This window comes from Rhipicephalus microplus, unplaced genomic scaffold (assembly GCF_043290135.1).
Source record: "Rhipicephalus microplus isolate Deutch F79 unplaced genomic scaffold, USDA_Rmic scaffold_300, whole genome shotgun sequence".
In the NCBI taxonomy this organism is placed as follows: domain Eukaryota; kingdom Metazoa; phylum Arthropoda; class Arachnida; order Ixodida; family Ixodidae; genus Rhipicephalus; species Rhipicephalus microplus.
Window position 1 is genome coordinate 122501 of NW_027464869.1, and position 12500 is coordinate 135000.

General features: G+C 60.9%; 2 non-coding genes across 2 annotated transcripts; both read left to right on the top strand.

Moving 5' to 3' along the window:
- The first annotated feature begins 8008 nt into the window (after positions 1-8008).
- On the top strand, positions 8009-9823 carry LOC142793462 (small subunit ribosomal RNA). The gene has a single exon (XR_012891556.1). It is a non-coding gene; the product is annotated as a small subunit ribosomal RNA (ribosomal RNA).
- A 1719-nt stretch (positions 9824-11542) lies between these two features.
- Positions 11543-11695, top strand: LOC142793472 (5.8S ribosomal RNA). Its single transcript, XR_012891563.1, has one exon. It is a non-coding gene; the product is annotated as a 5.8S ribosomal RNA (ribosomal RNA).
- Positions 11696-12500: the final 805 nt, after the last annotated feature.

Genomic DNA, 12500 nt, shown 5'->3' on the forward strand with positions numbered 1-12500 from the left:
CGCGGTTTCGTGCCGCCCCGGCAGACGCGGTTTTCGCGCCGCCCCGGCTGACGCGGTTTCGTGCCGCCCCGGCAGACGCGGTTTTCGCGCCGCCCCGGCTGACGCGGTTTCGTGCCGCCCCGGCAGACGCGGTTTTTTGCCGCCCCGGCTGACGCAGTTCGGACTTGGCACTTTTTGGCTGAGCCTTGCTGGCGGCCCACTCACTCGATCGCCATGTCTGTTTGCCACAGTTTTCCCGGTGGTGCCGCACCCGGGCTCGCCCCGGCAGACGCGTTTTTTTTTTCTTTCGCCCCGGCTGACGCAGTTTTCGCGCCGCCCCGGCAGACGCGGTTTTCGCGCCGCCCCGGCAGACGCGGTTTTTTGCGCCGCCCCGGCTGACGCAGTTCGGACTTGGCACTTTTTGGCTGAGCCTGGCTGGCGGCCCACTCACTCGATCGCCATGTCTGTTTGCCACAGTTTTCCCGGTGGTGCCGCACCCGGGCTCGCCCCGGCTGACGCAGTTTTCGCGCCGCCCCGGCTGACGCGGTTTCGTGCCGCCCCGGCAGACGCGGTTTTTTGCGCCGCCCCGGCTGACGCGGTTTTTTGCCGCCCCGGCTGACGCAGTTCGGACTTGGCACTTTTCGGCTGTGCCTGGCTGGCGGCCCACTCACTCGATCGCCATGTCTGTTTGCCACAGTTTTCCCGGTGGTGCCGCACCCGGGCTCGCCCCGGCAGACGCGTTTTTTTTTTTTCTTTCGCCCCGGCTGACGCAGTTTTCGCGCCGCCCCGGCTGACGCGGTTTCGTGCCGCCCCGGCAGACGCGGTTTTTTGCGCCGCCCCGGCTGACGCGGTTTTTGCCGCCCCGGCTGACGCAGTTCGGACTTAGCACTTTTTGGCTGAGCCTGGCTGGTGGCCCACTCACTCGATCGCCATGTCTGTTAGCCACAGTTTTCCCGGTGGTGCCGCACCCGGGCTCGCCCCGGCTGACGCAGTTTTCGCGCCGCCCCGGCTGACGCGGTTTCGTGCCGCCCCGGCAGACGCGGTTTTCGCGCCGCCCCGGCTGACGCGGTTTTTGCCGCCCCGGCTGACGCAGTTCGGACTTAGCACTTTTCGGCTGTGCCTGGCTGGCGGCCCACTCACTCGATCGCCATGTCTGTTTGCCACAGTTTTCCCGGTGGTGCCGCACCCGGGCTCGCCCCGGCTGACGCAGTTTTCGCGCCGCCCCGGCTGACGCGGTTTCGTGCCGCCCCGGCAGACGCGGTTTTCGCGCCGCCCCGGCTGACGCGGTTTCGTGCCGCCCCGGCAGACGCGGTTTTTTGCCGCCCCAGCTGACGCAGTTCGGACTTAGCACTTTTTGGCTGAGCCTTGCTGGCGGCCCACTCACTCGATCGCCATGTCTGTTTGCCACAGTTTTCCCGGTGGTGCCGCACCCGGGCTCGCCCCGGCAGACGCGTTTTTTTTTTTCTTTCGCCCCGGCTGACGCAGTTTTCGCGCCGCCCCGGCAGACGCGGTTTTCGCGCCGCCCCGGCAGACGCGGTTTTTTGCGCCGCCCCGGCTGACGCGGTTTTTTGCCGCCCCGGCTGACGCAGTTCGGACTTGGCACTTTTTGGCTGAGCCTGGCTGGCGGCCCACTCACTCGATCGCCATGTCTGTTTGCCACAGTTTTCCCGGTGGTGCCGCACCCGGGCTCGCCCCGGCTGACGCAGTTTTCGCGCCGCCCCGGCTGACGCGGTTTCGTGCCGCCCCGGCAGACGCGGTTTTTTGCGCCGCCCCGGCTGACGCGGTTTTTTGCCGCCCCGGCTGACACGGTTCGGACTTTGCACTTTTCGGCTGTGCCTGGCTGGCGGCCCACTCACTCGATCGCCATGTCTGTTTGCCACAGTTTTCCCGGTGGTGCCGCACCCGGGCTCGCCCCGGCAGACGCGTTTTTTTTTTTTTTTCTTTCGCCCCGGCTGACGCAGTTTTCGCGCCGCCCCGGCTGACGCGGTTTCGTGCCGCCCCGGCAGACGCGGTTTTTTGCGCCGCCCCGGCTGACGTGGTTTTTGCCGCCCCGGCTGACGCAGTTCGGACTTTGCACTTTTTGGCTGAGCCTGGCTGGCGGCCCACTCACTCGATCGCCATGTCTGTTTGCCACAGTTTTCCCGGTGGTGCCGCACCCGGGCTCGCCCCGGCAGACGCGTTTTTTTTTTTTCCTTCGCCCCGGCAGACGTGGTTCCCCCCCCCCCTCCGTCTTTCTTTTTGTTTTTTTTTTCGCCGCGGCTGAAGTGGATTTTTCGGTGCCTCGACGCCCCGGTAGTCGCGGTTTTTCCGTTTCCGCACGGCCCCGGCTGACGCTGCTCGGTCACAGTCGCCTTTTGTGGTGATTGCAGACTTCTTGAGCGCGGGTGTTTTTTTTTTTTTGTTGTTGTTGTTGTTTTATTACGCATTCGCTCCAGCAGACGCTGTTTAGACTTTTTGTTTCCTCTTTTATCCTGCGACGAGGTGACGAGGTTTATTCGGTGCCCCGCCGCCCCGGCTGAAGTGATTTTTCCTGTCCCGTGCCGCCCCGGCTGACGCGGTTGGGACTTCGCGTTTGTTCGGCCGCCACGGGTTTTGGCGCACTCGCTCGGTTGCTTGTTGTTGCCACTTGTTGCGAACCCAGGTTTCTTGAGCGAGCGCGGGCGTTTTTTCTTCCTTTCTTTCTTTGTTCTATGTGTTAGCGAATCGGCCTTTAATATCACACGAGGACTCACAACCAACAATTTTCAGTTTGAAGTGTAAAAAATCTGCAGGTGTTGACGTAACTGACTTGCCCCGTACCCTTGAGTACATCCATGAAGTTCTCGTAGTACTACTAAATCGCATTATTCCAAGTGGAGAAATTCCCATAAACTTGCAAACCTCTACACGAAAATCGGTGCGCGTGATAAAGTTGAAAATTATCGTCCGATATCAAATGTGCCTTCTATAACACAAATTCTAGGGAAAAAAAAAAAAAAAAACACTTGTTCGCCGTTTTCTGCGCCGTGACTGGCAGCACTCCGGCGAAGCGAAACGGGGTCGATTCGAGCACGATATCGGCGTCTTTCGACGTGCTCGCCGGCGACCGTCGCACGAGTACGTCGCACGAGCGCGTCTGCCGGGGCGCCGTTTGCGAAGCCGACGCAAAAGTGGGAACCGCCGCTCGGATGATCGCCGCTTTCGGCAGAGTGAGTGTTGGCACTCCGGGGAAGCGAAACAGCGTGAATGCGCCCACGAAATCGGCGTATTTTGAAGTGCCCGCCGGCGACCGTCGCACGAGTACGGTAAACCGCGTCAGCCGGGGCGTAGTTCGGGACGCCGACGAAAAAGTGGGAAGCGCAACTCGGATCTTCGCCGTTTTTGCAGGAGTGAGTGGCGGCCCTCCTGCGAGACCAAGAAGCATCGATTCGTGCACGAATTCGGCGCCTTTCGACGTGATCGCCGGCGACCGTCGCTCGAGTAGGGCAAACCGCGTCTGCCGGGGCGGGCTTCGGGACGCCGATGCGAAAGTGGGAAACGCTGCTCGGATGTTCGCCGTTTTTGGCCGAGTGAGTGCTGGCACTCGGGCGAAGCCAAACGGGGCCGATTACGGCACGATATCGGCGTCTTTCGACGTGCCCGCCGGCGACCGTCGCACGAGTACGGTAAACCGCGTCAGCCCGGGCGGAGTTCGGGACGCCGATGCGAAAGTGGAGAACGCCGCTCGGATCTTCGCCGTTTTTGGAGGAGTGAGTGGCGGCACTCCGGAGAAGCCAAGGAGCGCCAATTAGCGCACGATATCGGCGTCTTTCGACGCGCTCGCCGGCGACCGTCGCACGAGTAGGGCAAACCGCGTCTGCCGGGGCGGGGTTTACGACGCCGACGCAAAAGTGGGAACCGCCGCTCGGATGTTGGCCGTTTTTGGCAGAGTGAGTGCTGGCACTCCGGCGACGCGAAAGAGCGCGAATGCGCCCACGAAAGTGGCGTATTTGGACGTGCGTGACGGCGACCGCTGCAGGAGTACGAAAAACCACGTCAGCCGGGGCGAGCGACACACGGCGGTCTGGGTGCTTATCGCTGCTATTATAGGGGCACCCCGGCAGACGCAGAAAAAAAAAAAAAATTTTCGACCTTCTTTTTTGCTGGTCGAGCTCGGGTAACCCAGGTCGCAATGGGAGCCGCGCACGAAAGCGGCGTCGCGAGACGCGTTCGCGGTCGCTAGTCGCACGAGCTCGGCAACCGCGTCAGCCGGCGCGGAGTTCGGGATGCCGACGGCTAAGTGGTACCGCTGCTCGGATGTTCGCCGTTTTTGGCCGAGTGAGTGCTGGCACTCCGGTGAAGCCAAGGAGCGCCAATTCGTGCACGATATCGGCGTCTTTCGACGTGCCCGCCGGCCACCGCCGCACGAGTACGGCAAACCGCGTCTGCCGGGGCGGGGTTCGCGACGCGTACGCAATAGTGGGAACCGTCGCTCGGATGTTCGTCGTCTTTGGCCGAGCGAGTGCTGGCACTCCGGCGAAGCGAAACGGGGCCGATTCGGGCACGATATCGGCGTATTTCGACGTGCTCGCCGGCGACCGTCGCACGAGTACGGCAAAGCGCGTCTGCCGGGGCGAGGTTTGCGACGCCGACGAAAAAGTGGGAAGCGCCGCTCGGATCTTCGCCGTTTTTGCAGGAGTGAGTGGCGGCCCTCCTGCGAGACCAAGAAGCATCGACTCGCGCACGATATCGGTGTCTTTCGACGTGCCCGCCGGCCACCGCCGCACGAGTACGGCAAACCGCGTATGCCAGGGCGGGGTTGGCGACGCCGACGCAAAAGTGGGAACCGCCACTAGGATGTTCGCCGTTTTTGGCAGAGTGAGTGCTGGCACTCCGGCGAAGCGAAAGAGCGCGAATGCGCCCACGAAAGTGGCGTGTTTGGACGTGCTTGACGACGACCACCGCAGGAAAACGAAAAACCACGTCAGCCGGGGCGAGCGACCCATGGCGGTCTGGGTGCTTATCGCTGCTATTATAGGGGCACCCCGGCAGACGCAAAAAAAAAAAAAAAATTTTTTTCGACATTCTTTTTTGCTCGTCGACCTCGGGTGACCCAGGTCGCAGTGGGAGCCGCGCACGAAAGCGGCGTCGCGAGACGGCTTCGCGGTCGCTAGTCGCACGAGCTCGGCAACCGCGTCTGCCGGGGCGGAGTTCGGGACGCCGACGGCTAAGTGGGAACCGCCGCTCGGATGTTCGCCGTTTGTGGCCGAGTGAGTGCTGGCACTCCGGCGAAGCCAAACGGGGCCGATTCCGGCACGATATCGGCGTCTTTCTACGTGCTCGCCGGCGACCGTCGCACGAGTACGGCAAAGTGCGTCTGCCGGGGCGGGGTTTGCGACGCGTACGCAATAGTGAGAACCGTCGCTCGGATGTTCGTCGTCTTTCGCCGAGCCAGTGCTGGCAATCCGGCGAAGCCGAACGGAGCCGATTCGGGCACGATATCGGCGTCTTTCCACGTGCTCGCCGGCGACCGTCGCACGAGTACGGTAAACCGCGTCAGCCGGGGCGGAGTTCGGGACGCCGATGCGAAAGTGGGAAGCGCCGCTCGGATCTTCGCCGTTTTTGGAGGAGTCAGTGGCGGCACTCCGGTGAAGCCAAGGTGCGCCAATTCGCGCACGATATCGGCGTCTTTCGACGTGCCCGCCGGCCACCGTCGCACGAGTACGGCAAACCTCGTCTGCCGGGGCGGGGTTTGCGACGCCGACGCAAAAGTGGGAACCGCCGCTCGGATGTTCGCCGTTTTTGGCAGAGTGAGTGCTGGCACTCCGGCGAAGCGAAAGAGCGCGAATGCGCCCACGAAAGTGGCGTGTTTGGACGTGCTTGACGACGACCACCGCAGGAAAACGAAAAACCACGTCAGCCGGGGCGAGCGACCCATGGCGGTCTGGGTGCTTATCGCTGCTATTATAGGGGCACCCCGGCAGACGCAAAAAAAAAAAAAAATTTTTTTCGACATTCTTTTTTGCTCGTCGACCTCGGGTGACCCAGGTCGCAGTGGGAGCCGCGCACGAAAGCGGCGTCGCGAGACGGCTTCGCGGTCGCTAGTCGCACGAGCTCGGCAACCGCGTCTGCCGGGGCGGAGTTCGGGACGCCGACGGCTAAGTGGGAACCGCCGCTCGGATGTTCGCCGTTTGTGGCCGAGTGAGTGCTGGCACTCCGGCGAAGCCAAACGGGGCCGATTCCGGCACGATATCGGCGTCTTTCTACGTGCTCGCCGGCGACCGTCGCACGAGTACGGCAAAGTGCGTCTGCCGGGGCGGGGTTTGCGACGCGTACGCAATAGTGAGAACCGTCGCTCGGATGTTCGTCGTCTTTCGCCGAGCCAGTGCTGGCACTCCGGCGAAGCCGAACGGAGCCGATTCGGGCACGATATCGGCGTCTTTCCACGTGCTCGCCGGCGACCGTCGCACGAGTACGGTAAACCGCGTCAGCCGGGGCGGAGTTCGGGACGCCGATGCGAAAGTGGGAAGCGCCGCTCGGATCTTCGCCGTTTTTGGAGGAGTCAGTGGCGGCACTCCGGTGAAGCCAAGGTGCGCCAATTCGCGCACGATATCGGCGTCTTTCGACGTGCCCGCCGGCCACCGTCGCACGAGTACGGCAAACCTCGTCTGCCGGGGCGGGGTTTGCGACGCCGACGCAAAAGTGGGAACCGCCGCTCGGATGTTCGCCGTTTTTGGCAGAGTGAGTGCTGGCACTCCGGCGAAGCGAAAGAGCGTGAATGCGCCCACGAAAGTAGCGTATTTGGACGTGCTTGACGGCGACCGCCGCAGGAGTACGAAAAACCACGTCAGCCGGGGCGAGCGACCCACGGCGGTCTGGGTGCTTATCGCTGCTATTATAGGGGCACCCCGGCAGACGCAGAAAGAAAAAAAAAAATGGGGACATGGCGTGCGTCACCGTGCGGCTTCGCAGCGTTGCCGAAGTCGCCGAGCCCTTCGACTGAGCCGAACGGCGGACAGGGAACGTTGGTCGGCCGTTCTAACCTGTCGGTGCCACGCCGAGACGTCGTTAAGGAAAACCGCGTCGTGGGCCTCTACGACGCCGTCGAGTCGTTGTACGTTTGGTGTCCAGCGTGTCGGCGGCGAGTAGCGGACACGTCGTTCACGACTTCGGTCTTTCGCAGTCGACGCGAACTTGCGGAGAGTCGTGGTGCCTCACGTTTTCGGCAGAAACCGCGGCGGAATTTTCCCGTGCGTGCGCGCACGACCTCGGTGCTGTGCCGTCAGCGTAGTGTTGCACAAACTCGTGGCCTACCCAAGGTGCGGTACGTTTGCGGCCGTATCCTCGGTGGGAATTTCGTGAGTAGGGTCGCAAATTCTACGACCTCGGCGGGTTTGAGAGCGACGTAGACTTGTGGCACGCTCAACATGCCACACGTTTCGGGGCACACCCGCGGTGAAATTTTCTCGAGTACGCTCGTATTAGGGCCCAAGGAGGTCTGGGTACTTATCGCTGCTATTATGTGGGGGTTCTCGTGAGCGGCGTACGCGAAAGCGACCGGGTGTCTGATATGCGGCGGGCTTCGGCCTCGTCAAGCGTGTCCTCGGGTCTGCTCCAGGGGAATCCACGGCAGTCGTCTGCAGCCTCATCCGCTTGATGCGTTAGGGGCTGGTTGTCGGACGGTGCCGTTTTACCACGATATCGAGGTGTGTTCCGTGTCGTCCTCGGGCGATTCAGATGCGAAAGCGCCGAAGACGCGGGCGTGACCCGTCGTCTGGCGGCTTTGCAGTCTCGGCTCCGTTGCTAGTTCCGGCCGGTCCACCGACAGTGCAGCGGGCTTGGGCAACCCGCACGGCGCGACCGAGTCGATGCAACGAAAAAGAGCGAGCATGAACGTGCTTCTTGCCGCACGGCTCCCACTCGTCTTTCGGGAAGGTTGTGCCGTAGCGAGCTCGAACGCCGTCATCTCGGAGTGCAAAATAAGCGTGTTGGGGCGCCTGAAGGTGGCCTCCGCCGCACACAGACTGCGTCCGGCCCGCCGAGGGCGAGGACGGACGCGCAGTCGAACGATTACCTGGTTGATCCTGCCAGTAATCATATGCTTGTCTCAAAGATTAAGCCATGCATGTCTAAGTACATGCCGAAATAAGGCGAAACCGCGAATGGCTCATTAAATCAGTTATGGTTCCTTAGATCGTTTCTTCCTACTTGGATAACTGTGGCAATTCTAGAGCTAATACATGCAGTGAGCCTGGAGCCCTTTGGGTAACGGGTGCTTTTATTAGACCAAGATCGATCGGGTTTCGGCCCGTATTGTGTGGTGACTCTGGATAACTTTGTGCTGATCGCATGGCCACGAGCCGGCGACGTTTCTTTCAAGTGTCTGCCTTATCAACTTTCGATGGTAGGTTACTTGCTTACCATGGTTGTTACGGGTAACGGAGAATCAGGGTTCGATTCCGGAGAGGGAGCCTGAGAAACGGCTACCACATCCAAGGAAGGCAGCAGGCGCGCAAATTACCCACTCCCGGCACGGGGAGGTAGTGACGAAAAATAACAATACGGGACTCTTTTGAGGCCCCGTAATTGAAATGAGTACACTCTAAATCCTTTAACGAGGATCAATTGGAGGGCAAGTCTGGTGCCAGCAGCCGCGGTAATTCCAGCTCCAATAGCGTATACTAAAGCTGCTGCGGTTAAAAAGCTCGTAGCTGGATCTCAGTTCCAGACGAGTAGTGCATCTACCCGATGCGACGGCTCGGACTGAACATCATGCCGGTTCTTTCTTGGTGCACTTCATTGTGTGCCTCGAGATGGCCGGTGCTTTTACTTTGAAAAAATTAGAGTGCTCAACGCAGGCGAGTCGCCTGAATAAACTTGCATGGAATAATAGAACAAGACCTCGTTTCTGTTCTGTTGGTTTTTGGAATACGAGGTAATGATTAAGAGGGACGGACGGGGGCATTCGTATTGCGGCGCTAGAGGTGAAATTCTTGGACCGTCGCAAGACGAACTACTGCGAAAGCATTTGCCAAGAATGTTTTCATTGATCAAGAACGAAAGTCAGAGGTTCGAAGGCGATCAGATACCGCCCTAGTTCTGACCATAAACGATGCCAACCAGCGATCCGCCTGAGTTACTCAAATGACTCGGCGGGCAGCTTCCGGGAAACCAAAGTATTTGGGTTCCGGGGGAAGTATGGTTGCAAAGCTGAAACTTAAAGGAATTGACGGAAGGGCACCACCAGGAGTGGAGCCTGCGGCTTAATTTGACTCAACACGGGAAAACTTACCCGGCCCGGACACTGGGAGGATTGACAGATTGAGAGCTCTTTCTTGATTCGGTGGATGGTGGTGCATGGCCGTTCTTAGTTGGTGGAGCGATTTGTCTGGTTAATTCCGATAACGAACGAGACTCTAGCCTATTAAATAGGTGCGGGGTTCCCAGCACCTTACAACCTTCTTAGAGGGACAAGCGGCTCCTAGCCGCACGAAACAGAGCAATAACAGGTCTGTGATGCCCTTAGATGTCCGGGGCCGCACGCGCGCTACACTGAAGGAAGCAGCGTGTCTTTATCCCTGTCTGAAAAGACTGGGTAACCCGTGGAACTTCTTTCGTGATTGGGATAGGGGCTTGCAATTGTTCCCCTTGAACGAGGAATTCCCAGTAAGCGCGAGTCATAAGCTCGCGTTGATTACGTCCCTGCCCTTTGTACACACCGCCCGTCGCTACTACCGATTGAATGATTTAGTGAGGTCTTCGGACCGATGTCCGGCGCGGCCTTTCGGTTGCGCCGGTCTGTTGGAAAGATGACCAAACTTGATCATTTAGAGGAAGTAAAAGTCGTAACAAGGTTTCCGTAGGTGAACCTGCGGAAGGATCATTAACGGATTGTGAAGGGTGAGCGCCTCAGCTGCGTCTGCGCCCGACACTTTCTGCCGCTGACCCCGTTTGGACGCGGGGTCGGCTTTTCCCCACGGGGCTGCCTGAATGTGGAGCGGCACCCCGTGACAAATTGTTGCGCCCAGCGGACGCCAACACCGCGACCTTGGACGGTCGGCCAGGTGGCGGACGCGGGTACAAACGGCGCAACGCACTCATAGGTCGGCTTTCGACCCGCCACTGCACCGTGGCTCGAAGCGCTCGAAATGCGCGACCCGACCGCTGCGGGGCCGCCTAGTACTGTAAACAGGAGCGGCGGAGCGCGAACGGCGAGTCGTGGTTACGTCGGTAGAAGGCGAGGCTGCGCGTTCCCGAAACGCCAGCCGAGTGCCCTCCCGACCGTTCGAGCGTGCAAGAACGAGACCCGACAATCGCGCGGCGACTGCCAAGTACGAGAGGAACGGCACAAGCGTCGGCGGTCGGTCAAGGAACTGGCGATGTGACGGGTCCGCTGTGCACCAGTGCATACCGTCCCGCCGTCCGCGGCAAGCGCCTCCGCGTCCTCGGGTGACGGAGGCTGCCGGTCGGTTCTTGCAGGCGAGGGATCTCGCTGGCACCGGTTCGCGTTGACGCGCGGCCGGTCATGGCACGGCGATGCGACGGCCGAGGTGCGCAGTACTCGATGGAGGAACCGCACGCTCCGATGACCGTCCCGCCCTCCGCGGCGTATGCGTACCGACCGTAATGGTTGCAGCAGCGCCGGCCGGCTTTTGAATTCGCCACACGAAACACGGTGCGAGATCGCGGTTAGGGGAGCGTCGACGTTGCCAGGCGTTTTGCTTGCTGCCGAGGGAAAGGCGGCACGGCCACGTCGCGCTCGTCGCGATTAGCGGGTCTGCGCGCTTTGGGAAGGTGCCGCAACGACTTGCCGAAAGAGGAAGCACGGAAGAACGAGGGACTTGGACGTCCCGACAATTGAACGCACTTGCGGCCAGGCCCTTGCTGGCTTCGTTCTTCCGCCTCGAGTAGGCTCGTACGCGGCTCCGGCGCCGAAAGTGGTCCTTGGCACCGACTTCGGTGGACGTGGGAAGTGCCGCGCAAGTACGGCGCGCCTGGCTCCACCTGTTGGCTAAAGTAGGCAGCCGGATCGGCATTTTGGTGTGCGGTGGCAAACCGTGGATGCGAAAAAAGCTTGTGCGATTTCGTGGAACAAAAAGCGGGGGTCCCCCTTTTTATGCGGAGGAGACCGACCCGCCCGCCGTGGTGAACCGCGACGCCACGGTAAAAACGGGAGAGGCTTGTCGATGGGACCGTGCATCCCGCGCTCCACGGAGGCCGGGAGGCGGCCGCCCGAGGAAATGTGTAGCCGTCGAGGCCCGCATCTGCGTGCACTCTTATCCAAATGGGTGTACCGCAGGCATTTTCTGGTTAGGCGGGCCAATGAGAGCGAGCACACAACGATACCTACGGGTCCGGCTTGGAGAACCGGCTTCGACGCCTCCCGAGTATTTATAGAGGGGTGGACCACGAAAGCACTCGCAAGTAGCGGAAGCGAAACGCCGTCCGAAACACACCGTTTGCTCGATTTGCGGCAGCCGAAAAAGGCGCGGCAGAGTTTTGGAGTCCAAGCGTGCGCTGAAAAGCGCCCTTCTTGGCCACTGTTTGGCCGAGTGCCAGAAACGTTTGGTTTTGACTGTACGGAATTGAACAAACACTTTTTCACGACTCTAAGCGGTGGATCACTCGGTTCTCGGGTCGATGAAGAACGCAGCCAGCTGCGAGACTTGGTGTGAATTGCAGGACACACTGAGCACTGATTCTTTGAACGCACATTGCGGCCTTGGGTCTTCCCTTGGCTTCGTCTGTCTGAGGGTCGGATCACATATCAAGAGAGCCTTCGGCGCACAAGGGAACGTGAGCCGTCGACTCGTTTTGACCGCGTCGGCAACACGGACAGCACGCTGAACACCTCACAGCGAGCGCCAACAGCGGCCACTCAAGGGCGAGACGGTGGCGACCGTCGTGCCAGAGCCCAACCGAAACGGGGGCGACCGACTGCATTGAGGATGTGGCACCTCGTTGAGACCGCCGCAGGACTTCGAGTCGGAAGGAAGCCTGCAGGGAAAGTGCGGTCGAGGTTGCGTACTCCTCTCTGCGACCGGGCGCGCAAGAGCTGCGAGAGCCACGGACGCGCAACTTTAACGCACGGTAAACACGAGGAGCGAAAGCCGGCCAGCAAAGCTTCTCCAGCCGTGCGCAAAGTGCGCGAGATCGCAGCCTTGCGTTGCGCTTGTTGCCCTCGAAGTAAGCAGGGTGTCCCGTAGACCGGGCGCTCGAACACGCTGCGGGGCCGTGCCTCCTCCAGGCTTTGCCGCGCGAACAGGGAACGTTCGCGCGCAAAGCGCAGGGAGGTGAGGAGGCTGCGCCCGACGTTTGCGGTTCGCTGCGTACGCGGTTGATGCGGAGAGCACGGCGCGACGACTTGCCGCGAAGCGGAAAAAGTCTCCCGCACGAGTTGGCGAAACGTTGGCGAAGCTTAAGGCGTTCTCGTCGTAGTCCGCCGTCGGTCTAAGTGCTTCGCAGTTCCCGTCCCGTTCAAAAAACTGGGCCACTCCAGTTGGGGCGGGGGCGACGCTACACGAGACGATGCCTCTCGCCAGGCTGCGTGGCTGCCCTTGCGG